General features: G+C 39.5%; 43 non-coding genes across 43 annotated transcripts; all 43 read left to right on the forward strand.

Annotated features, from left to right (window-relative positions):
- Nucleotides 1-46: 46 nt before the first annotated feature.
- TRNAG-UCC (transfer RNA glycine (anticodon UCC)) lies at nucleotides 47-117 on the forward strand. Its single transcript has one exon. It is a non-coding gene; the product is annotated as a tRNA-Gly (tRNA).
- Nucleotides 118-374: 257 nt separating this feature from the next.
- On the forward strand, nucleotides 375-446 carry TRNAD-GUC (transfer RNA aspartic acid (anticodon GUC)). Its single transcript has one exon. It is a non-coding gene; the product is annotated as a tRNA-Asp (tRNA).
- A 66-nt stretch (nucleotides 447-512) lies between these two features.
- TRNAG-UCC (transfer RNA glycine (anticodon UCC)) lies at nucleotides 513-583 on the forward strand. The gene has a single exon. It is a non-coding gene; the product is annotated as a tRNA-Gly (tRNA).
- Nucleotides 584-842: 259 nt separating this feature from the next.
- Nucleotides 843-914, forward strand: TRNAD-GUC (transfer RNA aspartic acid (anticodon GUC)). Its single transcript has one exon. It is a non-coding gene; the product is annotated as a tRNA-Asp (tRNA).
- Nucleotides 915-980: 66 nt separating this feature from the next.
- Nucleotides 981-1,051, forward strand: TRNAG-UCC (transfer RNA glycine (anticodon UCC)). Its single transcript has one exon. It is a non-coding gene; the product is annotated as a tRNA-Gly (tRNA).
- Nucleotides 1,052-1,309: 258 nt separating this feature from the next.
- TRNAD-GUC (transfer RNA aspartic acid (anticodon GUC)) lies at nucleotides 1,310-1,381 on the forward strand. The gene has a single exon. It is a non-coding gene; the product is annotated as a tRNA-Asp (tRNA).
- Nucleotides 1,382-1,447: 66 nt separating this feature from the next.
- On the forward strand, nucleotides 1,448-1,518 carry TRNAG-UCC (transfer RNA glycine (anticodon UCC)). Its single transcript has one exon. It is a non-coding gene; the product is annotated as a tRNA-Gly (tRNA).
- Nucleotides 1,519-1,776: 258 nt separating this feature from the next.
- On the forward strand, nucleotides 1,777-1,848 carry TRNAD-GUC (transfer RNA aspartic acid (anticodon GUC)). Its single transcript has one exon. It is a non-coding gene; the product is annotated as a tRNA-Asp (tRNA).
- Nucleotides 1,849-1,914: 66 nt separating this feature from the next.
- On the forward strand, nucleotides 1,915-1,985 carry TRNAG-UCC (transfer RNA glycine (anticodon UCC)). Its single transcript has one exon. It is a non-coding gene; the product is annotated as a tRNA-Gly (tRNA).
- Nucleotides 1,986-2,243: 258 nt separating this feature from the next.
- Nucleotides 2,244-2,315, forward strand: TRNAD-GUC (transfer RNA aspartic acid (anticodon GUC)). Its single transcript has one exon. It is a non-coding gene; the product is annotated as a tRNA-Asp (tRNA).
- A 66-nt stretch (nucleotides 2,316-2,381) lies between these two features.
- TRNAG-UCC (transfer RNA glycine (anticodon UCC)) lies at nucleotides 2,382-2,452 on the forward strand. Its single transcript has one exon. It is a non-coding gene; the product is annotated as a tRNA-Gly (tRNA).
- A 258-nt stretch (nucleotides 2,453-2,710) lies between these two features.
- On the forward strand, nucleotides 2,711-2,782 carry TRNAD-GUC (transfer RNA aspartic acid (anticodon GUC)). Its single transcript has one exon. It is a non-coding gene; the product is annotated as a tRNA-Asp (tRNA).
- Nucleotides 2,783-2,926: 144 nt separating this feature from the next.
- TRNAD-GUC (transfer RNA aspartic acid (anticodon GUC)) lies at nucleotides 2,927-2,998 on the forward strand. The gene has a single exon. It is a non-coding gene; the product is annotated as a tRNA-Asp (tRNA).
- Nucleotides 2,999-3,064: 66 nt separating this feature from the next.
- Nucleotides 3,065-3,135, forward strand: TRNAG-UCC (transfer RNA glycine (anticodon UCC)). Its single transcript has one exon. It is a non-coding gene; the product is annotated as a tRNA-Gly (tRNA).
- A 258-nt stretch (nucleotides 3,136-3,393) lies between these two features.
- TRNAD-GUC (transfer RNA aspartic acid (anticodon GUC)) lies at nucleotides 3,394-3,465 on the forward strand. The gene has a single exon. It is a non-coding gene; the product is annotated as a tRNA-Asp (tRNA).
- Nucleotides 3,466-3,531: 66 nt separating this feature from the next.
- Nucleotides 3,532-3,602, forward strand: TRNAG-UCC (transfer RNA glycine (anticodon UCC)). Its single transcript has one exon. It is a non-coding gene; the product is annotated as a tRNA-Gly (tRNA).
- A 258-nt stretch (nucleotides 3,603-3,860) lies between these two features.
- Nucleotides 3,861-3,932, forward strand: TRNAD-GUC (transfer RNA aspartic acid (anticodon GUC)). The gene has a single exon. It is a non-coding gene; the product is annotated as a tRNA-Asp (tRNA).
- Nucleotides 3,933-4,076: 144 nt separating this feature from the next.
- Nucleotides 4,077-4,148, forward strand: TRNAD-GUC (transfer RNA aspartic acid (anticodon GUC)). Its single transcript has one exon. It is a non-coding gene; the product is annotated as a tRNA-Asp (tRNA).
- A 66-nt stretch (nucleotides 4,149-4,214) lies between these two features.
- On the forward strand, nucleotides 4,215-4,285 carry TRNAG-UCC (transfer RNA glycine (anticodon UCC)). Its single transcript has one exon. It is a non-coding gene; the product is annotated as a tRNA-Gly (tRNA).
- Nucleotides 4,286-4,542: 257 nt separating this feature from the next.
- Nucleotides 4,543-4,614, forward strand: TRNAD-GUC (transfer RNA aspartic acid (anticodon GUC)). Its single transcript has one exon. It is a non-coding gene; the product is annotated as a tRNA-Asp (tRNA).
- A 144-nt stretch (nucleotides 4,615-4,758) lies between these two features.
- TRNAD-GUC (transfer RNA aspartic acid (anticodon GUC)) lies at nucleotides 4,759-4,830 on the forward strand. The gene has a single exon. It is a non-coding gene; the product is annotated as a tRNA-Asp (tRNA).
- A 66-nt stretch (nucleotides 4,831-4,896) lies between these two features.
- On the forward strand, nucleotides 4,897-4,967 carry TRNAG-UCC (transfer RNA glycine (anticodon UCC)). The gene has a single exon. It is a non-coding gene; the product is annotated as a tRNA-Gly (tRNA).
- Nucleotides 4,968-5,225: 258 nt separating this feature from the next.
- On the forward strand, nucleotides 5,226-5,297 carry TRNAD-GUC (transfer RNA aspartic acid (anticodon GUC)). Its single transcript has one exon. It is a non-coding gene; the product is annotated as a tRNA-Asp (tRNA).
- Nucleotides 5,298-5,363: 66 nt separating this feature from the next.
- TRNAG-UCC (transfer RNA glycine (anticodon UCC)) lies at nucleotides 5,364-5,434 on the forward strand. Its single transcript has one exon. It is a non-coding gene; the product is annotated as a tRNA-Gly (tRNA).
- Nucleotides 5,435-5,692: 258 nt separating this feature from the next.
- On the forward strand, nucleotides 5,693-5,764 carry TRNAD-GUC (transfer RNA aspartic acid (anticodon GUC)). Its single transcript has one exon. It is a non-coding gene; the product is annotated as a tRNA-Asp (tRNA).
- A 66-nt stretch (nucleotides 5,765-5,830) lies between these two features.
- On the forward strand, nucleotides 5,831-5,901 carry TRNAG-UCC (transfer RNA glycine (anticodon UCC)). Its single transcript has one exon. It is a non-coding gene; the product is annotated as a tRNA-Gly (tRNA).
- A 258-nt stretch (nucleotides 5,902-6,159) lies between these two features.
- On the forward strand, nucleotides 6,160-6,231 carry TRNAD-GUC (transfer RNA aspartic acid (anticodon GUC)). Its single transcript has one exon. It is a non-coding gene; the product is annotated as a tRNA-Asp (tRNA).
- A 66-nt stretch (nucleotides 6,232-6,297) lies between these two features.
- TRNAG-UCC (transfer RNA glycine (anticodon UCC)) lies at nucleotides 6,298-6,368 on the forward strand. Its single transcript has one exon. It is a non-coding gene; the product is annotated as a tRNA-Gly (tRNA).
- A 258-nt stretch (nucleotides 6,369-6,626) lies between these two features.
- TRNAD-GUC (transfer RNA aspartic acid (anticodon GUC)) lies at nucleotides 6,627-6,698 on the forward strand. The gene has a single exon. It is a non-coding gene; the product is annotated as a tRNA-Asp (tRNA).
- A 66-nt stretch (nucleotides 6,699-6,764) lies between these two features.
- On the forward strand, nucleotides 6,765-6,835 carry TRNAG-UCC (transfer RNA glycine (anticodon UCC)). The gene has a single exon. It is a non-coding gene; the product is annotated as a tRNA-Gly (tRNA).
- A 258-nt stretch (nucleotides 6,836-7,093) lies between these two features.
- Nucleotides 7,094-7,165, forward strand: TRNAD-GUC (transfer RNA aspartic acid (anticodon GUC)). Its single transcript has one exon. It is a non-coding gene; the product is annotated as a tRNA-Asp (tRNA).
- Nucleotides 7,166-7,309: 144 nt separating this feature from the next.
- TRNAD-GUC (transfer RNA aspartic acid (anticodon GUC)) lies at nucleotides 7,310-7,381 on the forward strand. Its single transcript has one exon. It is a non-coding gene; the product is annotated as a tRNA-Asp (tRNA).
- Nucleotides 7,382-7,447: 66 nt separating this feature from the next.
- On the forward strand, nucleotides 7,448-7,518 carry TRNAG-UCC (transfer RNA glycine (anticodon UCC)). The gene has a single exon. It is a non-coding gene; the product is annotated as a tRNA-Gly (tRNA).
- A 258-nt stretch (nucleotides 7,519-7,776) lies between these two features.
- Nucleotides 7,777-7,848, forward strand: TRNAD-GUC (transfer RNA aspartic acid (anticodon GUC)). Its single transcript has one exon. It is a non-coding gene; the product is annotated as a tRNA-Asp (tRNA).
- Nucleotides 7,849-7,914: 66 nt separating this feature from the next.
- On the forward strand, nucleotides 7,915-7,985 carry TRNAG-UCC (transfer RNA glycine (anticodon UCC)). The gene has a single exon. It is a non-coding gene; the product is annotated as a tRNA-Gly (tRNA).
- Nucleotides 7,986-8,243: 258 nt separating this feature from the next.
- On the forward strand, nucleotides 8,244-8,315 carry TRNAD-GUC (transfer RNA aspartic acid (anticodon GUC)). Its single transcript has one exon. It is a non-coding gene; the product is annotated as a tRNA-Asp (tRNA).
- A 66-nt stretch (nucleotides 8,316-8,381) lies between these two features.
- TRNAG-UCC (transfer RNA glycine (anticodon UCC)) lies at nucleotides 8,382-8,452 on the forward strand. Its single transcript has one exon. It is a non-coding gene; the product is annotated as a tRNA-Gly (tRNA).
- A 1,078-nt stretch (nucleotides 8,453-9,530) lies between these two features.
- Nucleotides 9,531-9,602, forward strand: TRNAD-GUC (transfer RNA aspartic acid (anticodon GUC)). The gene has a single exon. It is a non-coding gene; the product is annotated as a tRNA-Asp (tRNA).
- A 66-nt stretch (nucleotides 9,603-9,668) lies between these two features.
- TRNAG-UCC (transfer RNA glycine (anticodon UCC)) lies at nucleotides 9,669-9,739 on the forward strand. The gene has a single exon. It is a non-coding gene; the product is annotated as a tRNA-Gly (tRNA).
- A 258-nt stretch (nucleotides 9,740-9,997) lies between these two features.
- TRNAD-GUC (transfer RNA aspartic acid (anticodon GUC)) lies at nucleotides 9,998-10,069 on the forward strand. Its single transcript has one exon. It is a non-coding gene; the product is annotated as a tRNA-Asp (tRNA).
- A 66-nt stretch (nucleotides 10,070-10,135) lies between these two features.
- Nucleotides 10,136-10,206, forward strand: TRNAG-UCC (transfer RNA glycine (anticodon UCC)). Its single transcript has one exon. It is a non-coding gene; the product is annotated as a tRNA-Gly (tRNA).
- Nucleotides 10,207-11,284: 1,078 nt separating this feature from the next.
- Nucleotides 11,285-11,356, forward strand: TRNAD-GUC (transfer RNA aspartic acid (anticodon GUC)). The gene has a single exon. It is a non-coding gene; the product is annotated as a tRNA-Asp (tRNA).
- Nucleotides 11,357-11,422: 66 nt separating this feature from the next.
- Nucleotides 11,423-11,493, forward strand: TRNAG-UCC (transfer RNA glycine (anticodon UCC)). Its single transcript has one exon. It is a non-coding gene; the product is annotated as a tRNA-Gly (tRNA).
- Nucleotides 11,494-23,642: the final 12,149 nt, after the last annotated feature.

Raw genomic sequence — 23,642 nt, forward strand, 5'->3', positions numbered from 1 at the left:
AATCTAGGCTTCTTTTGTGTGTCGTATCGAAGTGTGACCTATGCAAGCATCGGTAGTTCAATGGTAGAATTCTCGCCTTCCAAGCGGGAGGTCCGGGTTCGATTCCCGGCCGGTGCAAGCCGTACGATCTCGTTTCTTTGACTCTCAAAATCGTGCACATTTTTTGTAAAACCAATAACGTTTCTCGAAAAGTAAAGTGTTCAGAAATCGCCTAGACCATTATTTCTAGCGTAGAGTATTTTATAGGGTTACTTTTTCTTCAAACTCACTTTTTCATTTAATTACTGACTATTGCACATGCTCCGGGACTTTGCGAAAAAAATTCGGATAGAAGTACTATAAGTTTAAAAACTGAGATAACCAACTTTTACTCATCCTCGGTAGTATAGTGGTGAGTATCCTCGCCTGTCACGCGAGAGACCGGGGTTCGATTCCCCGCCGGGGAGCGGTTTATTATATGTATACTAATCTAGGCTTCTTTTGTGTGTCATATCGAAGTGTGACCTATGCAAGCATCGGTAGTTCAATGGTAGAATTCTCGCCTTCCAAGCGGGAGGTCCGGGTTCGATTCCCGGCCGGTGCAACCCGTACGATCTCGTTTCTTTGACTCTCAAAATCGTGCACATTTTTTGTAAAACCAATAAAGTTTCTCGAAAAGTAAAGGGTTCAGAAATCGCCTTGACCATTATTTCTAGCGTAGAGTATTTTATTGGGTTACTTTTTCTTCAAAACTCACTTTTTCATTTAATTAGTGACTATCGCGCATGCTCCGGGACTTAGCGAAAAAAATTCGGATAGAAGTACTATAAGTTTAAAAAACTGAGATAACCAACTTTTACTCATCCTCGGTAGTATAGTGGTGAGTATCCTCGCCTGTCACGCGAGAGACCGGGGTTCGATTCCCCGCCGGGGAGCGGTTTATTATATGTATACTAATCTAGGCTTCTTTTGTGTGTCATATCGAAGTGTGACCTATGCAAGCATCGGTAGTTATATGGTAGAATTCTCGCCTTCCAAGCGGGAGGTCCGGGTTCGATTCCCGGCCGGTGCAACCCGTACGATATCGTTTCTTTGACTCTCAAAATCGTGCACATTTTTTGTAAAACCAATAACCTTTCTCGAAAAGTAAAGTGTTCAGAAATCGCCTAGACCATTATTTCTAGCGTAGAGTATTTTATAGGGTTACGTTTTCTTCAAACTCACTTTTTCATTTAATTACTGACTATTGCACATGCTCCGGGACTTTGCGAAAAAAATTCGGATAGAAGTACTATAAGTTTAAAAAACTGAGATAACCAGCTTTCATTCATGTTCGGTAGTATAGTGGTGAGTATCCTCGCCTGTCACGCGAGAGACCGGGGTTCGATTCCCCGCCGGGGAGCGGTTTTTTAAATGTACACTAATCTAGGCTTCTTTTGTGTGTCGTATCGAAGTGTGACCTATGCAAGCATCGGTAGTTCAATGGTAGAATTCTCGCCTTCCAAGCGGGAGGTCCGGGTTCGATTCCCGGCCGGTGCAACCCGTACGATCTCGTTTCTTTGACTTTCAAAATCGTGCACATATTTTGTAAAACCAATAACGTTTCTCGAAAAGTAAAGGGTTCAGAAATCGCCTTGACCATTATTTCTAGCGTAGAGTATTTTATTGGGTTACTTTTTCTTCAAACTCACTTTTTCATTTAATTAGTGACTATCGCGCATGCTCCGGGACTTGGCGAAAAAAATTCGGATAGAAGTACTATAAGTTTAAAAAACTGAGATAACCAACTTTTATTCATCCTCGGTAGTATAGTGGTGAGTATCCTCGCCTGTCACGCGAGAGACCGGGGTTCGATTCCCCGCCGGGGAGCGGTTTATTATATGTATACTAATCTAGGCTTCTTTTGTGTGTCATATCGAAGTGTGACCTATGCAAGCATCGGTAGTTCAATGGTAGAATTCTCGCCTTCCAAGCGGGAGGTCCGGGTTCGATTCCCGGCCGGTGCAACCCGTACGATCTCGTTTCTTTGACTCTCAAAATCGTGCACATTTTTTGTAAAACCAATAACCTTTCTCGAAAAGTAAAGTGTTCAGAAATCGCCTAGACCATTATTTCTAGCGTAGAGTATTTTATAGGGTTACTTTTTCTTCAAACTCACTTTTTCATTTAATTACTGACTATTGCACATGCTCCGGGACTTTGCGAAAAAAATTCGGATAGAAGTACTATAAGTTTAAAAAACTGAGATAACCAGCTTTCATTCATGTTCGGTAGTATAGTGGTGAGTATCCTCGCCTGTCACGCGAGAGACCGGGGTTCGATTCCCCGCCGGGGAGCGGTTTATTATATGTACACTAATCTAGGCTTCTTTTGTGTGTCGTATCGAAGTGTGACCTATGCAAGCATCGGTAGTTCAATGGTAGAATTCTCGCCTTCCAAGCGGGAGGTCCGGGTTTGATTCCCGGCCGGTGCAACCCGTACGATCTCGTTTCTTTGACTCTCAAAATCGTGCACATTTTTTGTAAAACCAATAACGTTTCTCGAAAAGTAAAGGGTTCAGAAATCGCCTTGACCATTATTTCTAGCGTAGAGTATTTTATTGGGTTACTTTTTCTTCAAACTCACTTTTTCATTTAATTACTGACTATTGCACATGCTCCGGGACTTTGCGAAAAAAATTCGGATAGAAGTACTATAAGTTTAAAAAACTGAGATAACCAACTTTTACTCATCCTCGGTAGTATAGTGGTGAGTATCCTCGCCTGTCACGCGAGAGACCGGGGTTCGATTCCCCGCCGGGGAGCGGTTTATTATATGTATACTAATCTAGGCTTCTTTTGTGTGTCATATCGAAGTGTGACCTATGCAAGCATCGGTAGTTCAATGGTAGAAAATTCGGATAGAAGTACTATAAGATTAAAAAACTGAGATAACCAAATTTGATTCATCCTCGGTAGTATAGTGGTGAGTATCCTCGCCTGTCACGCGAGAGACCGGGGTTCGATTCCCCGCCGGGGAGCGGTTTTTTAAATGTATACTAATCTAGGCTTCTTTTGTGTGTCGTATCGAAGTGTGACCTATGCAAGCATCGGTAGTTCAATGGTAGAATTCTCGCCTTCCAAGCGGGAGGTCCGGGTTCGATTCCCGGCCGGTGCAACCCGTACGATCTCGTTTCTTTGACTCTCAAAATCGTGCACATTTTTTGTAAAACCAATAACGTTTCTCGAAAAGTAAAGGGTTCAGAAATCGCCTTGACCATTATTTCTAGCGTAGAGTATTTTATTGGGTTACTTTTTCTTCAAACTCTCTTTTTCATTTAATTAGTGACTATCGCGCATGCTCCGGGACTTGGCGAAAAAAATTCGGATAGAAGTACTATAAGTTTAAAAAACTGAGATAACCAACTTTTATTCATCCTCGGTAGTATAGTGGTGAGTATCCTCGCCTGTCACGCGAGAGACCGGGGTTCGATTCCCCGCCGGGGAGCGGTTTATTATATGTATACTAATCTAGGCTTCTTTTGTGTGTCATATCGAAGTGTGACCTATGCAAGCATCGGTAGTTCAATGGTAGAATTCTCGCCTTCCAAGCGGGAGGTCCGGGTTCGATTCCCGGCCGGTGCAACCCGTACGATCTCGTTTCTTTGACTCTCAAAATCGTGCACATTTTTTGTAAAACCAATAACCTTTCTCGAAAAGTAAAGTGTTCAGAAATCGCCTAGACCATTATTTCTAGCGTAGAGTATTTTATAGGGTTACTTTTTCTTCAAACTCACTTTTTCATTTAATTACTGACTATTGCACATGCTCCGGGACTTTGCGAAAAAAATTCGGATAGAAGTACTATAAGTTTAAAAAACTGAGATAACCAGCTTTCATTCATGCTCGGTAGTATAGTGGTGAGTATCCTCGCCTGTCACGCGAGAGACCGGGGTTCGATTCCCCGCCGGGGAGCGGTTTATTATATGTATACTAATCTAGGCTTCTTTTGTGTGTCATATCGAAGTGTGACCTATGCAAGCATCGGTAGTTCAATGGTAGAAAATTCGGATAGAAGTACTATAAGATTAAAAAACTGAGATAACCAAATTTGATTCATCCTCGGTAGTATAGTGGTGAGTATCCTCGCCTGTCACGCGAGAGACCGGGGTTCGATTCCCCGCCGGGGAGCGGTTTTTTAAATGTACACTAATCTAGGCTTCTTTTGTGTGTCGTATCGAAGTGTGACCTATGCAAGCATCGGTAGTTCAATGGTAGAATTCTCGCCTTCCAAGCGGGAGGTCCGGGTTCGATTCCCGGCCGGTGCAAGCCGTACGATCTCGTTTCTTTGACTCTCAAAATCGTGCACATTTTTTGTAAAACCAATAACGTTTCTCGAAAAGTAAAGTGTTCAGAAATCGCCTAGACCATTATTTCTAGCGTAGAGTATTTTATAGGGTTACTTTTTCTTCAAACTCACTTTTTCATTTAATTACTGACTATTGCACATGCTCCGGGACTTTGCGAAAAAAATTCGGATAGAAGTACTATAAGTTTAAAAACTGAGATAACCAGCTTTCATTCATGCTCGGTAGTATAGTGGTGAGTATCCTCGCCTGTCACGCGAGAGACCGGGGTTCGATTCCCCGCCGGGGAGCGGTTTATTATATGTATACTAATCTAGGCTTCTTTTGTGTGTCATATCGAAGTGTGACCTATGCAAGCATCGGTAGTTCAATGGTAGAAAATTCGGATAGAAGTACTATAAGATTAAAAAACTGAGATAACCAAATTTGATTCATCCTCGGTAGTATAGTGGTGAGTATCCTCGCCTGTCACGCGAGAGACCGGGGTTCGATTCCCCGCCGGGGAGCGGTTTTTTAAATGTATACTAATCTAGGCTTCTTTTGTGTGTCGTATCGAAGTGTGACCTATGCAAGCATCGGTAGTTCAATGGTAGAATTCTCGCCTTCCAAGCGGGAGGTCCGGGTTCGATTCCCGGCCGGTGCAACCCGTACGATCTCGTTTCTTTGACTCTCAAAATCGTGCACATTTTTTGTAAAACCAATAACGTTTCTCGAAAAGTAAAGGGTTCAGAAATCGCCTTGACCATTATTTCTAGCGTAGAGTATTTTATTGGGTTACTTTTTCTTCAAACTCTCTTTTTCATTTAATTAGTGACTATCGCGCATGCTCCGGGACTTGGCGAAAAAAATTCGGATAGAAGTACTATAAGTTTAAAAAACTGAGATAACCAACTTTTATTCATCCTCGGTAGTATAGTGGTGAGTATCCTCGCCTGTCACGCGAGAGACCGGGGTTCGATTCCCCGCCGGGGAGCGGTTTATTATATGTATACTAATCTAGGCTTCTTTTGTGTGTCATATCGAAGTGTGACCTATGCAAGCATCGGTAGTTCAATGGTAGAATTCTCGCCTTCCAAGCGGGAGGTCCGGGTTCGATTCCCGGCCGGTGCAACCCGTACGATCTCGTTTCTTTGACTCTCAAAATCGTGCACATTTTTTGTAAAACCAATAACCTTTCTCGAAAAGTAAAGTGTTCAGAAATCGCCTAGACCATTATTTCTAGCGTAGAGTATTTTATAGGGTTACTTTTTCTTCAAACTCACTTTTTCATTTAATAACTGACTATTGCACATGCTCCGGGACTTTGCGAAAAAAATTCGGATAGAAGTACTATAAGTTTAAAAAACTGAGATAACCAGCTTTCATTCATGTTCGGTAGTATAGTGGTGAGTATCCTCGCCTGTCACGCGAGAGACCGGGGTTCGATTCCCCGCCGGGGAGCGGTTTATTATATGTACACTAATCTAGGCTTCTTTTGTGTGTCGTATCGAAGTGTGACCTATGCAAGCATCGGTAGTTCAATGGTAGAATTCTCGCCTTCCAAGCGGGAGGTCCGGGTTTGATTCCCGGCCGGTGCAACCCGTACGATCTCGTTTCTTTGACTCTCAAAATCGTGCACATTTTTTGTAAAACCAATAACGTTTCTCGAAAAGTAAAGGGTTCAGAAATCGCCTTGACCATTATTTCTAGCGTAGAGTATTTTATTGGGTTACTTTTTCTTCAAACTCACTTTTTCATTTAATTACTGACTATTGCACATGCTCCGGGACTTTGCGAAAAAAATTCGGATAGAAGTACTATAAGTTTAAAAAACTGAGATAACCAACTTTTACTCATCCTCGGTAGTATAGTGGTGAGTATCCTCGCCTGTCACGCGAGAGACCGGGGTTCGATTCCCCGCCGGGGAGCGGTTTATTATATGTATACTAATCTAGGCTTCTTTTGTGTGTCATATCGAAGTGTGACCTATGCAAGCATCGGTAGTTCAATGGTAGAATTCTCGCCTTCCAAGCGGGAGGTCCGGGTTCGATTCCCGGCCGGTGCAACCCGTACGATATCGTTTCTTTGACTCTCAAAATCGTGCACATTTTTTGTAAAACCAATAACCTTTCTCGAAAAGTAAAGTGTTCAGAAATCGCCTAGACCATTATTTCTAGCGTAGAGTATTTTATAGGGTTACTTTTTCTTCAAACTCACTTTTTCATTTAATTACTGACTATTGCACATGCTCCGGGACTTTGCGAAAAAAATTCGGATAGAAGTACTATAAGTTTAAAAAACTGAGATAACCAACTTTTATTCATCCTCGGTAGTATAGTGGTGAGTATCCTCGCCTGTCACGCGAGAGACCGGGGTTCGATTCCCCGCCGGGGAGCGGTTTATTATATGTATACTAATCTAGGCTTCTTTTGTGTGTCATATCGAAGTGTGACCTATGCAAGCATCGGTAGTTCAATGGTAGAATTCTCGCCTTCCAAGCGGGAGGTCCGGGTTCGATTCCCGGCCGGTGCAACCCGTACGATCTCGTTTCTTTGACTCTCAAAATCGTGCACATTTTTTGTAAAACCAATAACCTTTCTCGAAAAGTAAAGTGTTCAGAAATCGCCTAGACCATTATTTCTAGCGTAGAGTATTTTATAGGGTTACTTTTTCTTCAAACTCACTTTTTCATTTAATTACTGACTATTGCACATGCTCCGGGACTTTGCGAAAAAAATTCGGATAGAAGTACTATAAGTTTAAAAAACTGAGATAACCAGCTTTCATTCATGCTCGGTAGTATAGTGGTGAGTATCCTCGCCTGTCACGCGAGAGACCGGGGTTCGATTCCCCGCCGGGGAGCGGTTTATTATATGTATACTAATCTAGGCTTCTTTTGTGTGTCATATCGAAGTGTGACCTATGCAAGCATCGGTAGTTCAATGGTAGAAAATTCGGATAGAAGTACTATAAGATTAAAAAACTGAGATAACCAAATTTGATTCATCCTCGGTAGTATAGTGGTGAGTATCCTCGCCTGTCACGCGAGAGACCGGGGTTCGATTCCCCGCCGGGGAGCGGTTTTTTAAATGTACACTAATCTAGGCTTCTTTTGTGTGTCGTATCGAAGTGTGACCTATGCAAGCATCGGTAGTTCAATGGTAGAATTCTCGCCTTCCAAGCGGGAGGTCCTGGTTCGATTCCGGGCCGGTGCAAGCCGTACGATCTCGTTTCTTTGACTCTCAAAATCGTGCACATTTTTTGTAAAACCAATAACGTTTCTCGAAAAGTAAAGTGTTCAGAAATCGCCTAGACCATTATTTCTAGCGTAGAGTATTTTATAGGGTTACTTTTTCTTCAAAATCACTTTTTCATTTAATTACTGACTATTGCACATGCTCCGGGACTTTGCGAAAAAAATTCGGATAGAAGTACTATTAGTTTAAAAAACTGAGATAACCAGCTTTCGTTCATGCTCGGTAGTATAGTGGTGAGTATCCTCGCCTGTCACGCGAGAGACCGGGGTTCGATTCCCCGCCGGGGAGCGGTTTATTAAATGTATACTAATCTAGGCTTCTTTTGTGTGTCATATCGAAGTGTGACCTATGCAAGCATCGGTAGTTCATTGGTAGAATTCTCGCCTTCCAAGCGGGAGGTCCGGGTTCGATTCCCGGCCGGTGCAACCCGTACGATCTCGTTTCTTTGACTCTCAAAATCGTGCACATTTTTTGTAAAACCAATAACGTTTCTCGAAAAGTAAAGTGTTCAGAAATCGCCTAGACCATTATTTCTAGCGTAGAGTATTTTATAGGGTTACTTTTTCTTCAAACTCACTTTTTCATTTAATTACTGACTATTGCACATGCTCCGGGACTTTGCGAAAAAAATTCGGATAGAAGTACTATTAGTTTAAAAAACTGAGATAACCAGCTTTCGTTCATGCTCGGTAGTATAGTGGTGAGTATCCTCGCCTGTCACGCGAGAGACCGGGGTTCGATTCCCCGCCGGGGAGCGGTTTATTAAATGTATACTAATCTAGGCTTCTTTTGTGTGTCATATCGAAGTGTGACCTATGCAAGCATCGGTAGTTCATTGGTAGAATTCTCGCCTTCCAAGCGGGAGGTCCGGATTCGATTCCCGGCCGGTGCAACCCGTACGATCTCGTTTCTTTGACTCTCAAAATCGTGCACATTTTTTGTAAAACCAATAACGTTTCTCGAAAAGTAAAGTGTTCAGAAATCGCCTAGACCATTATTTCTAGCGTAGAGTATTTTATTGGGTTACTTTTTCTTCAAACTCACTTTTTCATTTAATTAGTGACTATTGCCAGAAGAAAATAGGGGAAGTGGGTAGCTTGGGCAACTTCGCGAGGCGTCCCGTTTACGGATTTTTCGCGCCATTTCCCTCCTCGTGGGGGTGAAGAGAGATAGGATTTTTACGCGCATGAACACACGAGTGACGTAATTCTGTGGACAGTACTGTCCTACGCCTTCCAACTGACTAGAGGCGTCTGCTAGAGGCAGTGAGGCACTCAGGCAGAATGGCAGAGGCTGGAATCGAGTGGTAAGTACTAAATTCATAACTTATTTTAAAATATGTCTTTATTTTTAAATACAATGGTATTTCTAAGTTCCAGGGAAAAAATTAACTTGTCCGAAGTTTTAAACTGTGATAGGGAAGAGTTCAAAGTAATAAAGTTGTATCCAAGTTGTTGCAGTTTGATTTTTAACATTGGGATTGGTTTGGGTAGATCTTGCTTTTCCTTTCAACACAGCCTGAGTTTTCTTATCGGTAGTTTCCTTGTACGTTAAATCACACTGCGTACTCTTAACGACATTCATTTTATTAAATAACCGAATTTTCGTCCTTAATTAAACCAATATCCGCATTAACCCGTTGCCTGACGTAACCCTAACTCAATCTGAAGCACAGCAGAAATATAAGCAGACTACACAAGTTAGTTCCACAGTTCGCTACATGGTGGCGTTCGCAATGAAATCTGGTACTATTTTATGCTTCGCGCCGATTGGCCAGATTCAAATTTTAAGGGTGGTAGGGGAATCGACCATTGTAAGTGAGAATCACTGGACGACTTGTATGGCTCAAGGCTACGGCTACCCACTTCCCCTATTTTCATCTGCTATTGCGCATGCTCCGGGACTTTGCGAAAAAAATTCGGATAGAAGTACTATAAGTTTAAAAAACTGAGATAACCAAACTTGTTTCATCCTCGGTAGTATAGTGGTGAGTATCCTCGCCTGTCACGCGAGAGTCCGGGGTTCGATCCCCCGCCGGGGGGCGGTTTTTTAAATGTATACTAATCTAGGCTTCTTTTGTGTGTCGTATCGAAGTGTGACCTATGCAAGCATGGGTAGTTCAATGGTAGAATTCTCGCCTTCCAAGCGGGAGGTCCGGGTTCGATTCCCGGCCGGTGCAACCCGTACGATCTCGTTTCTTTGACTCTCAAAATCGTGCACATTTTTTGTAAAACCAATAACCTTTCTCGAAAAGTAAAGTGTTCAGAAATCGCCTAGACCATTATTTCTAGCGTAGAGTATTTTATAGGGTTACTTTTTCTTCAAACTCACTTTTTCATTTAATTACTGACTATTGCACATGCTCCGGGACTTTGCGAAAAAAATTCGGATAGAAGTACTATAAGTTTAAAAAACTGAGATAACCAAATTTGTTTCATCCTCGGTAGTATAGTGGTGAGTATCCTCGCCTGTCACGCGAGAGTCCGGGGTTCGATTCCCCGCCGGGGAGCGGTTTTTTAAATGTATACTAATCTAGGCTTCTTTTGTGTGTCGTATCGAAGTGTGACCTATGCAAGCATGGGTAGTTCAATGGTAGAATTCTCGCCTTCCAAGCGGGAGGTCCGGGCTCGATTCCCGGCCGGTGCAACCCGTACGATCTCGTTTCTTTGACTCTCAAAATCGTGCACATTTTTTGTAAAACCAATAACGTTTCTCGAAAAGTAAAGTGTTCAGAAATCGCCTAGACCATTATTTCTAGCGTAGAGTATTTTATTGGGTTACTTTTTCTTCAAACTCACTTTTTCATTTAATTAGTGACTATTGCCAGAAGAAAATAGGGGAAGTGGGTAGCTTGGGCAACTTCGCGAGGCGTCCCGTTTACGGATTTTTCGCGCCATTTCCCTCCTCGTGGGGGTGAAGAGAGATAGGATTTTTACGCGCATTAACACACGAGTGACGTAATTCTGTGGACAGTACTGTCCTACGCCTTCCAACTGACTAGAGGCGTCTGCTAGAGGCAGTGAGGCACTCAGGCAGAATGGCAGAGGCTGGAATCGAGTGGTAAGTACTAAATTCATAACTTATTTTAAAATATGTCTTTATTTTTAAATACAATGGTATTTCTAAGTTCCAGGGAAAAAATTAACTTGTCCGAAGTTTTAAACTGTGATAGGGAAGATTTCAAAGTAATAAAGTTGTATCCAAGTTGTTGTAGTTTGATTTTTAACATTGGGATTGGTTTGGGTAGATCTTGCTTTTCCTTTCAACACAGCCTGAGTTTTCTTATCGGTAGTTTCCTTGTACGTTAAATCACACTGCGTACTCTTAACGACATTCATTTTATTAAATAACCGAATTTTCGTCCTTAATTAAACCAATATCCGCATTAACCCGTTGCCTGACGTAACCCTAACTCAATCTGAAGCACAGCAGAAATATAAGCAGACTACACAAGTTAGTTCCACAGTTCGCTACATGGTGGCGTTCGCAATGAAATCTGGTACTATTTTATGCTTCGCGCCGATTGGCCAGATTCAAATTTTAAGGGTGGTAGGGGAATCGACCATTGTAAGTGAGAATCACTGGACGACTTGTATGGCTCAAGGCTACGGCTACCCACTTCCCCTATTTTCATCTGCTATTGCGCATGCTCCGGGACTTTGCGAAAAAAATTCGGATAGAAGTACTATAAGTTTAAAAAACTGAGATAACCAAATTTTACTCATCCTCGGTAGTATAGTGGTGAGTATCCTCGCCTGTCATGCGAGAGTCCGGGGTTCGATTCTCCGCCGGGGAGCGGTTTTTTAAATGTATACTAATCTAGGCTTCTTTTGTGTGTCGTATCGAAGTGTGACCTATGCAAGCATGGGTAGTTCAATGGTAGAATTCTCGCCTTCCAAGCGGGAGGTCCGGGTTCGATTCCCGGCCGGTGCAACCCGTACGATCTCGTTTCTTTGACTCTCAAAATCGTGCACATTTTTTGTAAAACCAATAACGTTTCTCGAAAAGTAAAGTGTTCAGAAATCGCCTAGACCATTATTTCTAGCGTAGAGTATTTTATTGGGTTACTTTTTCTTCAAACTCACTTTTTCATTTAATTAGTGACTATTGCCAGAAGAAAATAGGGGAAGTGGGTAGCTTGGGCAACTTCGCGAGGCGTCCCGTTTACGGATTTTTCGCGCCATTTCCCTCCTCGTGGGGGTGAAGAGAGATAGGATTTTTACGCGCATTAACACACGAGTGACGTAATTCTGTGGACAGTACTGTCCTACGCCTTCCAACTGACTAGAGGCGTCTGCTAGAGGCAGTGAGGCACTCAAGCAGAATGGCAGAGGCTGGAATCGAGTGGTAAGTACTAAATTCATAACTTATTTTAAAATATGTCTTTATTTTTAAATACAATGGTATTTCTAAGTTCCAGGGAAAAAAATAACTTGTCCGAAGTTTTAAACTGTGATAGGGAAGATTTCAAAGTAATAAAGTTGTATCCAAGTTGTTGTAGTTTGATTTTTAACATTGGGATTGGTTTGGGTAGATCTTGCTTTTCCTTTCAACACAGCCTGAGTTTTCTTATCGGTAGTTTCCTTGTACGTTAAATCACACTGCGTACTCTTAACGACATTCATTTTATTAAATAACCGAATTTTCGTCCTTAATTAAACCAATATCCGCATTAACCCGTTACCTGACGTAACCCTAACTCAAACTGAAGCACAGCAGAAATATAAGCAGACTACACAAGTTAGTTCCACAGTTCGCTACATGGTGGCGTTCGCAATGAAATCTGGTACTATTTTATGCTTCGCGCCGATTGGCCAGATTCAAATTTTAAGGGTGGTAGGGGAATCGACCATTGTAAGTGAGAATCACTGGACGACTTGTATGGCTCAAGGCTACGGCTACCCACTTCCCCTATTATCTTCTGGTTTTGCTTATATAAAATAAGTCAAGATTTTCAGGTATAATTTTAACAAACTAAGCAAACTTTTACAATTACAATATAACAAAAAAACATCAAAAAATATTTTCTAAAATCTGTCTAGAGGTTAGTCTTGATTGACATTCATATTAAAATTTAGCGTATATATAGCGTTATACCCGGGGGTACACTTTATTTTGCTTATATAAAATAAATCTAGTTTTTAAGTAATCTAATTAGAATGTAAATTCCATTGCGTATTTTATTTAATTTGAAAATGTTAGCTTTCAAAAATTACTTTTCAGTTACATCGTACTAGGGCTCGGGGTTTTTTGATCGTTTTTTTCGAAAAATACGGTTAACTACAAATAATCGAAAACTATTCAGAAGTTTATTCATTTAAACAAAACAACATTTTTAGATGATATTTTTTTAGATTGAATAATCTAAGTAAGATTTTATTCGACAAATGTATTCAATCGGCAAAATTTTCGGAAAAAAAATTGTTCAGAAAAAAAGGGGTCGTACTCTTTGTTCGGTTAAATTAAAACTGTCTTCTATTGTAAAATTCACTTGCTTTGAAGTCTAACTTTTAGCGAAATATTTGGAACTTAAGCTTTGTAAAAAATATCGAAATAATTGTTTTTACTGTAAATTCATCTATAATATTGTCACTAAAAATTTTTGGTAGAATTTAACATGTATACGTCTTACTCCGTACCGGTTATTTATGATCAGATCGCCTAACTCAGTTATTATTACAATCGTTTCGATAAAACACAATTCCAAAAAGCCATAGTTATTACGTTAGTGGACTATACTGTATAGCATAATATTTTCCTCAAAAGAGTCCAAACACCTAAAAAGTATATATATATATATTTTCGCCTTAGGCATGTCGCGATACCACCTTAAACTTGTAGCAAAATTACACAGGTTTTAATGGGCAAACTGCATTAAGTGTGTATGAACTTAACGTCCTTGATTTCCGGGCTTGAAATCTACTTTTGCTTTGTGGAATATAAAAGGGTTAAGGTAAACAGGGGAAGTGAAATAATATTTGAGGATTACCTAGACATGAAATCATTTCTCATTATTGAAAAGCAATTGCAGAAGTTAAAACAAAACACAGACAGACACGTTAGGTACAAAGCCCACTCGTCCCTACCGGCTACTATATTTCAGAGAGTCATCTTTTGATCATGTACTTCAAAAAGTCTTCTCTATTCCGTTTTTAGCCATGTCGTAGTATACGATAGGCTCTTAGTTTGACCCGAGCGTCGTCCCTAGTAGTAGTAGTAGTGGCCGGGGTTGTCGCTTCGTTGTCGTCAGATTTTAGCTTAAAAGGAACTTTATATTACCACAACCCACCCATAGGGGTTACTGGGCTCGGTTAGAGATTTAATTTTAAATAAAATTTTTTCAGGTCAGACCCGGGACTCGAACCTGGATCGCTGGCGTAGTAGACAGAAATTCTACCACTGAACCATAGAGACTTGATAGCAATACCGAGTTTTTTATCATTTATTTTTATCTCTAAAATATTGGTGTGATGTGGGGTGGGGGTGCCTCCTTATCTGTGGGGTCGGATACTTTTGAATTTTTATCTGTGGGGTCGGATACTTATGAATTTGTATGTTTGGGGTTTTTATATTTATTTTCTTTTTATTTATTTGCTAATTAAATAGATAACGATTTTCCCCGTTTCCTACCGCGCTCCTCATGTGTTTCGTTCTCGTTCGGTAGCTATCGTCATCTATGTTATGTTTGACTGGAACGTTTTGGCGGTTAATTCAAGTGTGGGTTTAGATAGAGCTAACTTAGTGTTAAATGAGAGTTATGCGTTTGATCATTTTAGCATTGCTAAAGGTAATTCGAGGGGATAATCACTAAAATGCGTAATCACTATAACTAAACTTTCTCTTTCAAAAGTTTCTGGGCATAAGTCCTTGTTAGACATTTATAAAATGCGATAAGTGTGCATCGGCATAAGTCTATGTTCTGTTCTTCGATTCGCCGGAATATTAGAATTACAGCATAAGTAAATTTATACGGTTATAATTTTATCACTGTTTAGAGTAGGGAATCGAGGGACTATTAACTCTGATTTTATGCACGGTAAATCATTTAAGCATTGAAAAAGATAGCGCTATACACTCATTAGGGTAGGGTATAGAGGGGCTATTCACTCGTACGATATGGCTACTATTACGAGCCCTTGGGCCATCTTGTTATTAACTAAAGATGTCAAAGGTCACCCTATATTAACTACGGAAAGAGTTTCACAATACAGAGGAGTAAAGTCTTAATTTCTCGCTTTATATAAACTATGATCAAGAAGGAATTTACTATAAGAAGGCCTAAAAAGGCGTACGGTGCGCGCGTGATAGTGGACAATCCCCCTCATGGGTGGGGGAGGCTGGAAACGGAGGCGAGACTTAATATTTTATCTTACTCTATGTTTTCCACCATCTATGATCTATCTCTTTTACCTTTCCGTTAAGCCTTGGTTTGGTTTTTGGAACTGACGAAATCATAAGTATAGTACACTTGATTCGATTTAGAAACAATTATAGAACGAACGATTTTCACGTAGAGACACGTATTCAAAATCTACTAAGTTAGGTTCAAAACCTTTAACTAACTTGTTAATGGCAATTAAAAACCATTCCCTACCCGTTTCAGCACCGCTGGCAGCCTCCATTTTCTGTTTGCTTTCTTCGAGTTTTTTTTCTCTATTCGGAATACGTCAATCGCGTCTGTATGACCTATACCCACGGGATCCAATGGGAAAGCGCAGAGCAATGACGGACAAGAAAGGGGTGGGACTTACTTGTCCGCTAACACCGGCGTAAGAGTAGAAGCGTAAAATCTAGTGACTTAGGCATTCATATAGTAAATAAATTCTTGCTATGATATGTGTCCATTCTATGGACTTTATACCCAATCTTCGTTGCTTTTAATTTTCTCATGTTACCACGCTTTGTGTTACACTTCTCTCGAAGAGAAATATTTTATACTTCTGATAATATACAATCACAATGTTTTTATTGATAGTTCATACTATTATCAGGTTTTTTAATACAATTATTTGTCAATGATTTGAACTTTGCGATTCTTTTTTGTTAACATAGAGCTAAAACAATTTAAAAAAGATCCAAGCTTATCGTAGAAAATAATAGTGGCGGTTACTCGTCCAAAATCCAAATACTAATTGAAATTGAAACCAAAACCACGTTTGTATCAAGAAACGTATGGATCATATTTTTTTATTGGAAATCGTATGAAACGTATCGCAAAAAATCTTTTTTCAGTAAAATTCTTCTGATTATGTTGAAAATTTTAGTTTTTCGGAAAAAGTACTTACGATTAATAATTGCATCAATCTACGTTTTTCTAAAAAATCGAGACGGAATACTTTTATATAATCTTCGTTTTACAAAATTTGGTATGTCAATATGTTTGAATAATAGTTAACCGATCCCCGAGCCCTACATCGTACGATGGACAGCTACAAAGTGGGTATTAGATTCGCATGGGATGTAAGTCGATGTGGGATTGGTTGTTGTCGTGGTTGCTTTGTCGGTTGGAATTTGGTAAGGGTGGATCGGAACTGGTCTTGCTCGTATTGAGGATTTTTTTCAGACCACTCGCGAAGACAATGCAACGGTATGTACCGTATTGTAAGTGGGGATGTCTGAACCAGGATCAAGTTTTGGTTTCAATTCGGATTCTAAGAATTTTCTCTCCTGGTTCATGAATATACCTCGAATACGTATTTATTCAATCGTTATTATCAAGGGAGATTGGAGTCATGGTTAGAAGCGTTGGAACGTGGTAAGGGTAGATAGCATTCAGTCGCATAGAGCAGGTACGCAGTTACGGCTAAGCATTCTGGCATTGCTGCGCATCAAGGGGCTACTCACTATCTAGGGTTAGAGGTAATCATTCTAGAACTATAGGGCGGCGAGGGGCTACTCCCTATTCACTTTTAAAGGTTACTGGTAAGTTGTAGAGCTGATGTCTTTAACTAGTGGAAAGAGCTTTAGAAATCTGGCGTGACCAAAGGCGAAGACCGACTTGAAACCGTAATTTGGGTACGAATCCCAAATTTGCGGTAATGGAATACTTTTAAGCAGAGACGATATAAATGACATCAAATTATGAATTACTTCAAAGGCGAATAGTAATATCTTCAGCGACATGATTGTTCTTTGATGGAAAGACCAAATGCGCGATCTTGGTCTGCGGTGTTTATACTCAGAACGGAGTCTAATTCTTTAATTATTCATTCGTACTGCATTTCCAATCGTCGGTTAAATTGAATTAATACCTGATATACAACTTTAACGAGCACGTTTTTTCTCAATTGATATAAAACTTTTATATTTTTTAACTATATATTTGAAAACTCTCTTAATCGTGCCCGAAGAATATGAATTATGATCTTTCGCGTTTGTTATGTTTAGATTATCTTACAGATATTCACTTGTTTATTTTAATTAGAAATAGAAGCAAACAAAACAAGTTCGGAAACCATAATTTTACCTCTCCGAGTCGAGGGAGGCCTATAACTCACTACCCATTTTTTCACCTGAATACGCAACTTTCTATTGCTGTTTATTGAGAAGCAACTGAAGGTCTTAAAATTAATCTGAACAAGATGGCCTAAGCGCAGGGCTCATAATAGTTGCCACTTTGTGCCGTACTTAACAGGCGTGCAGAAAATTTGTGTGAATACAACCTGTAGGTGTGCTAAAATCATAACCCGTAATCCCTTCTTTTATACTTGTAACTAGGGCTCGGGGATCGGTTAACTATTATTCAAACATATTGACATACCAAATTTTGTAAAACGAAGATTATATAAAAGTATTCCGTCTCGATTTTTTAGAAAAACGTAGATTGATGCAATTATTAATCGTAAGTACTTTTTCCGAAAAACTAAAATTTTCAACATAATCAGAAGAATTTTACTGAAAAAAGATTTTTTGCGATACGTTTCATACGATTTCCAATAAAAAAATATGATCCATACGTTTCTTGATACAAACGTGGTTTTGGTTTCAATTTCAATTAGTATTTGGATTTTGGACGAGTAACCGCCACTATTATTTTCTACGATAAGCTTGGATCTTTTTTAAATTGTTTTAGCTCTATGTTAACAAAAAAGAATCGCAAAGTTCAAATCATTGACAAATAATTGTATTAAAAAACCTGATAATAGTATGAACTATCAATAAAAACATTGTGATTGTATATTATCAGAAGTATAAAATATTTCTCTTCGAGAGAAGTGTAACACAAAGCGTGGTAACATGAGAAAATTAAAAGCAACGAAGATTGGGTATAAAGTCGATAGAATGGACACATATCATAGCAAGAATTTATTTACTATATGAATGCCTAAGTCACTAGATTTTACGCTTCTACTCTTACGCCGGTGTTAGCGGACAAGTAAGTCCACCCCTTTCTTGTCCGTCATTGCTCTGCGCTTTCCCATTGGATCCCGTGGGTATAGGTCATACAGACGCGATTGACGTATTCCGAATAGAGAAAAAAAACCTCGAAGAAAGCAAACAGAAAATGGAGGCTGCCAGCGGTGCTGAAACGGGTAGGGAATGGTTTTTAATTGCCATTAACAAGTTAGTTAAAGGTTTTGAACCTAACTTAGTAGATTTTGAATACGTGTCTCTACGTGAAAATCGTTCGTTCTATAATTGTTTCTAAATCGAATCAAGTGTACTATACTTATGATTTCGTCAGTTCCAAAAACCAAACCAAGGCTTAACGGAAAGGTAAAAGAGATAGATCATAGATGGTGGAAAACATAGAGTAAGATAAAATATTAAGTCTCGCCTCCGTTTCCAGCCTCCCCCCACCCATGAGGGGGATTGTCCACTATCACGCGCGCACCGTACGCCTTTTTAGGCCTTCTTATAGTAAATTCCTTCTTGATCATAGTTTATATAAAGCGCGAAATTAAGACTTTACTCCTCTGTATTGTGAAACTCTTTCCGTAGTTAATATAGGGTGACCTTTGACATCTTTAGTTAATAACAAGACGGCCCAAGGGCTCGTAATAGTAGCCATATCGTACGAGTGAATAGCCCCTCTATACCCTACCCTAATGAGTGTATAGCGCTATCTTTTTCAATGCTTAAATGATTTACCGTGCATAAAATCAGAGTTAATAGTCCCTCGATTCCCTACTCTAAACAGTGATAAAATTATAACCGTATAAATTTACTTATGCTGTAATTCTAATATTCCGGCGAATCGAAGAACAGAACATAGACTTATGCCGATGCACACTTATCGCATTTTATAAATGTCTAACAAGGACTTATGCCCAGAAACTTTTGAAAGAGAAAGTGTAGTTATAGTGATTACGCATTTTAGTGATTATCCCCTCGAATTACCTTTAGCAATGCTAAAATGATCAAACGCATAACTCTCATTTAACACTAAGTTAGCTCTATCTAAACCCACACTTGAATTAACCGCCAAAACGTTCCAGTCAAACATAACATAGATGACGATAGCTACCGAACGAGAACGAAACACATGAGGAGCGCGGTAGGAAACGGGGAAAATCGTTATCTATTTAATTAGCAAATAAATAAAAAGAAAATAAATATAAAAACCCCAAACATACAAATTCATAAGTATCCGACCCCACAGATAAAAATTCAAAAGTATCCGACCCCACAGATAAGGAGGCACCCCCACCCCACATCACACAAATATTTTAGAGATAAAAATAAATGATAAAAAACTCGGGATTGCTATCAAGTCTCTATGGTTCAGTGGTAGAATGTCTGTCTACTACGCCAGCGATCCAGGTTCGAGTCCCGGGTCTGACCTGAAAAAATTTTATTTAAAATTAAATCTCTAACCGAGCCCAGTAACCCCTATGGGTGGGTTGTGGTAATATAAAGTTCCTTTTAAGCTAAAATCTGACGACAACGAAGCGACAACCCCGGCCACTACTACTACTACTAGGGACGACGGCTCGGGTCAAACTAAGAGCCTATCGTATACTACGACATGGCTAAAAACGGAATAGAGAAGACTTTTTGAAGTACATGATCAAAAGATGACTCTCTGAAATATAGTAGCCGGTAGGGACGAGTGGGCTTTGTACCTAACGTGTCTGTCTGTGTTTTGTTTTAACTTCTGCAATTGCTTTTCAATAATGAGAAATGATTTCATGTCTAGGTAATCCTCAAATATTATTTCACTTCCCCTGTTTACCTTAACCCTTTTATATTCCACAAAGCAAAAGTAGATTTCAAGCCCGGAAATCAAGGACTTTAAGTTCATACACACTTAATGCAGTTTGCCCATTAAAACCTGTGTAATTTTGCTACAAGTTTAAGGTGGTATCGCGACATGCCTAAGGCGAAAATATATATATATATACTTTTTAGGTGTTTGGACTCTTTTGAGGAAAATATTATGCTATACAGTATAGTCCACTAACGTAATAACTATGGCTTTTTGGAATTGTGTTTTATCGAAAGGATTGTAATAATAACTGAGTTAGGCGATCTGATCATAAATAACCGGTACGGAGTAAGACGTATACATGTTAAATTCTACCAAAAATTTTTAGTGACAATATTACAGATGAATTTATAGTAAAAACAATTATTTCGATATTTTTTACAAAGCTTAAGTTCCAAATATTTCGCTAAAAGTTAGACTTCAAAGCAAGTGAATTTTACAATAGAAGACAGTTTTAATTTAACCGAACAAAGAGTACGACCCCTTTTTTTCTGAATAATTTTTTTTCCGAAAATTTTGCCGATTGAATACATTTGTCGAATAAAATCTTACTTAGATTATTCAATCTAAAAAAATATCATCTAAAAATGTTGTTTTGTTTAAATGAATAAACTTCTGAATAATTTTCGATTATTTGTAGTTAACCGTATTTTTCGAAAAAAACGATCAAAAAACCCCGAGCCCTAACTATCACCGTTAACCTCTGCAAGTTTTGATGGGAAGGAGAAACCGGGTTTGCCCGCGGAGGAAAACTCCTTTTAACAAGCGGGGAGTGAACTTGCAAACTCTACGCAGAAGGATTTGTTCCCAGATTTTTACCCGGTGCCACAGGCCGGTATTGAACCCGGGATTCTCGAACCCGGGATTCTCTTGCTGCGAGACGAAAGCGCTAACCGCTACGCCACCCCACTTATAAGCAATATGTGAGTAGACCTATCTGTAAACTCTTGCCTGAAGGTAGAACTAACGGACAGAGACAATCTGAGCTCCCTTGTTTTTAGCCATATCGTAGTATACGATAGGCTCTTAGTTTGACCCGAGCCGTAGTAGTAACAGTAGTAACAGTAGTGGCCGGAGTTTTCGCTATCGTTATCGTCAGATTTTAGCTTAAAAGGAACTTTATATTACCACAACCCACCCATTGGGGTAACTGGGCTCGGTTAGAGATTTAATTTTAATTAAAATTTTTTCAGGTCAGACCCGGGAATTGAACCCGGGTCGGTGGCGTAGCAGACAAACATTCTACCCACTCAACCATAAAGACTTGATAAAAACTCCGAGTTTTTTATTATTTATTCTTATCTCTAAAATGTCGGGGTGACGTGGGGTGGGGTACCTCTTAATCTGTGGGGTCGGAAACTTTTGAATTTTTATCTGTGGGGTCGGATACTTATGAATTTGTATGTTTGGGGTTTTTATATTTATTTTCTTTTTATGTATGCCCGTACAAAAATTTACGGCTGCATTTTTGCTGTTAATTAGATTTTTTAGAATCTGCAATATATTGCAAATAAACTGGAATATTCTGGAAAAATACTGGAATAAACCTGAAAAATGTTCAATTTCAGACAAAATTAAGGTGATTCCAGAGAGCAATGCAGAACATTTTAGACGTTTTGCAGAAAAAATATCTTCCGTTGGAAAACTCAGTACAACAGTATACAAAATTTAGCAACTCTAGAGTCATAAAATAGTAACCTTACAGCTAGAAAACAGAGGGGAAATAGTAACTCCCGTAAGAAATCAGGATGTTTGTAGGCTCATTACAAGTACTGTACCTTCCAAATATATTGTATGCATGTTACAGTCAGAAATTGCCAAGTTTGTAGGATAATTGCAGGCGTGTTTCGGATACATTTTACGATAATTGCAGACGCGTTTCAGATACTTTTCAGGATCATCACAGGCGCGTTTCAGATACTTTTCAGGATCATCACAGACGCGTTTCAGATACTTTTCAGGATCATTACAGGCGCGTTTCAGATACTTTGTAGGAAAATTGCAGGAGCGTTTCATATAATTTTCAGGACCATTACAGGCGCGTTTCATATACTTTTCAGGATCATTGCCGGCGCGTTTCATATACTTTGTAGGAAAATTGCAGGCGCGTTTTAGATACTTTTTTGGATCATTGCAGGCGCGTTTCAGATACTTTGTAGGATAATTGCAGCCGCGTTTCAGATGATTTGCAGGATCATTGCAGCCGCGTTTCAGATAATTTTTAGGAAAGTTGCAGGCGCATGTCAGATAATTTTTAGGATAGTTTCAGGCGCATGTCAGATACTTTGCAGGATAAATGCAGGCGCTTTTCATATACTTCGTAGGAAAATTGCAGGCGCGTTTCAGATACTTTTCAGGATCATTACTGGCGCGTTTCAGATACTTTTAAGGACCATTACAGGCGCGTTTCAGATACGTTTAAGGACCATTACAGGCGCGTTTCATATACTTTTAAGGACCATTACAGGCGCGTTTCAGATACGATAATTACAGGTGCTTTTCAGATACTTTTTAGGATAATGGCAGGTGCTTTTCAGATAATTTTTAGGATAATTGTAGGCGCGTTTCAGATACTTTTTAGAATAATTACAGGCTCTTTTCATATACTTTGTAGGATAATTGCAGGCGCTTTTCATATACTTTGTAGGATAATTACAGGCGCGTTTCAGATACTTTGTAGGATAATTGCAGGTGCTTGTCAGATACTTTTCAGGATAATTGCAGGCGCATTTCAGATACTTTGCAGGGTCATTGCAGCCGCGTTTCAGATACTTTGTAGGATAATTGCAGCCGCGTTTCAAATACTTTGCAGGATCAGTGCAGCCGTGTTTCAGATAATTTTTAGGATAGTTGCAGGGGCATGTCAGATAATTTTTAGGATAGTTGCAGGCGCATGTCAGATACTTTGCAGGATAAATGCAGGCGCTTTTCATATACTTTGTAGGAAAATAGCAGGCGCGTTTCAGATACTTTTCAGGATCATTACTGGCGCGTTTCAGATACTTTTACGGACCATTACAGGCGCGTTTCAGATACTTTAATTTGTACGATAATTGCAGGTGCTTTTCAGATGCTTTTTAGGATAATTGCAGGCGCGTTTCAGATACTTTTTAGGATAATTGCAGGCTCTTTTCATATACTTTGTACGATAATTGCAGTTGCTTTTCATATACTTTGTAGGATAATTACAGGCGCGTTTCAGACACTTTGTAGGATAATTGCAGGCGCATTTCAGACACTTTCCAGGATAATTTCAGGAGCGTTTCATATACTTTGTAGGAAAATTGCAGGCGCGTTTCAGATACTTTTTAAGGATAATGGCAGGTGCTTTTCAGATAATTTTTAGGTTCATTGCAGCCGCACTTCAGATACTTCGTAGGATAATTACAGGCGCGTTTCAGATACTTTGTAGGATAATTGCAGTACTTTTCAGAAATTTTAGGATAATTGCAGGAGCATTTCAGATACTTCGTAGGATAATTGCAGGCGCTTTTCATATATTTTGTAGGAATATTGCAGGCGCTTTTCATATACTTTTTTGGATCATTGCAGGCGCGTTTCAGATACTTTTTAGGATCATTGCAGGCGTATTTCGGATACTTTGTAGGATAATTGCAGGCGCGTTTCAGATACTTTTTAGATTAATTGAAGGCTCTTTTCATATACTTTGTAGGATAATTGCAGGTGCGTTTCAGATACTTTGTAGGAAAATTGCAGGCGCGTTTCAGATACTTTTTAAGGATAATGGCAGGTGCTTTTCAGATACTTTTTAGGTTCATTGCAGCCGCACTTCAGATACTTCGTAGGATAATTACAGGCGCGTTTCAGATACTTTGTAGGATAATTGCAGGTACTTTTCAGAAATTTTTAGGAT

This window comes from Phalangium opilio, unplaced genomic scaffold (assembly GCF_054372755.1).
Source record: "Phalangium opilio isolate 3A_F unplaced genomic scaffold, DU_Popi_V2 ptg000352l_1, whole genome shotgun sequence".
Classification (NCBI taxonomy): domain Eukaryota; kingdom Metazoa; phylum Arthropoda; class Arachnida; order Opiliones; family Phalangiidae; genus Phalangium; species Phalangium opilio.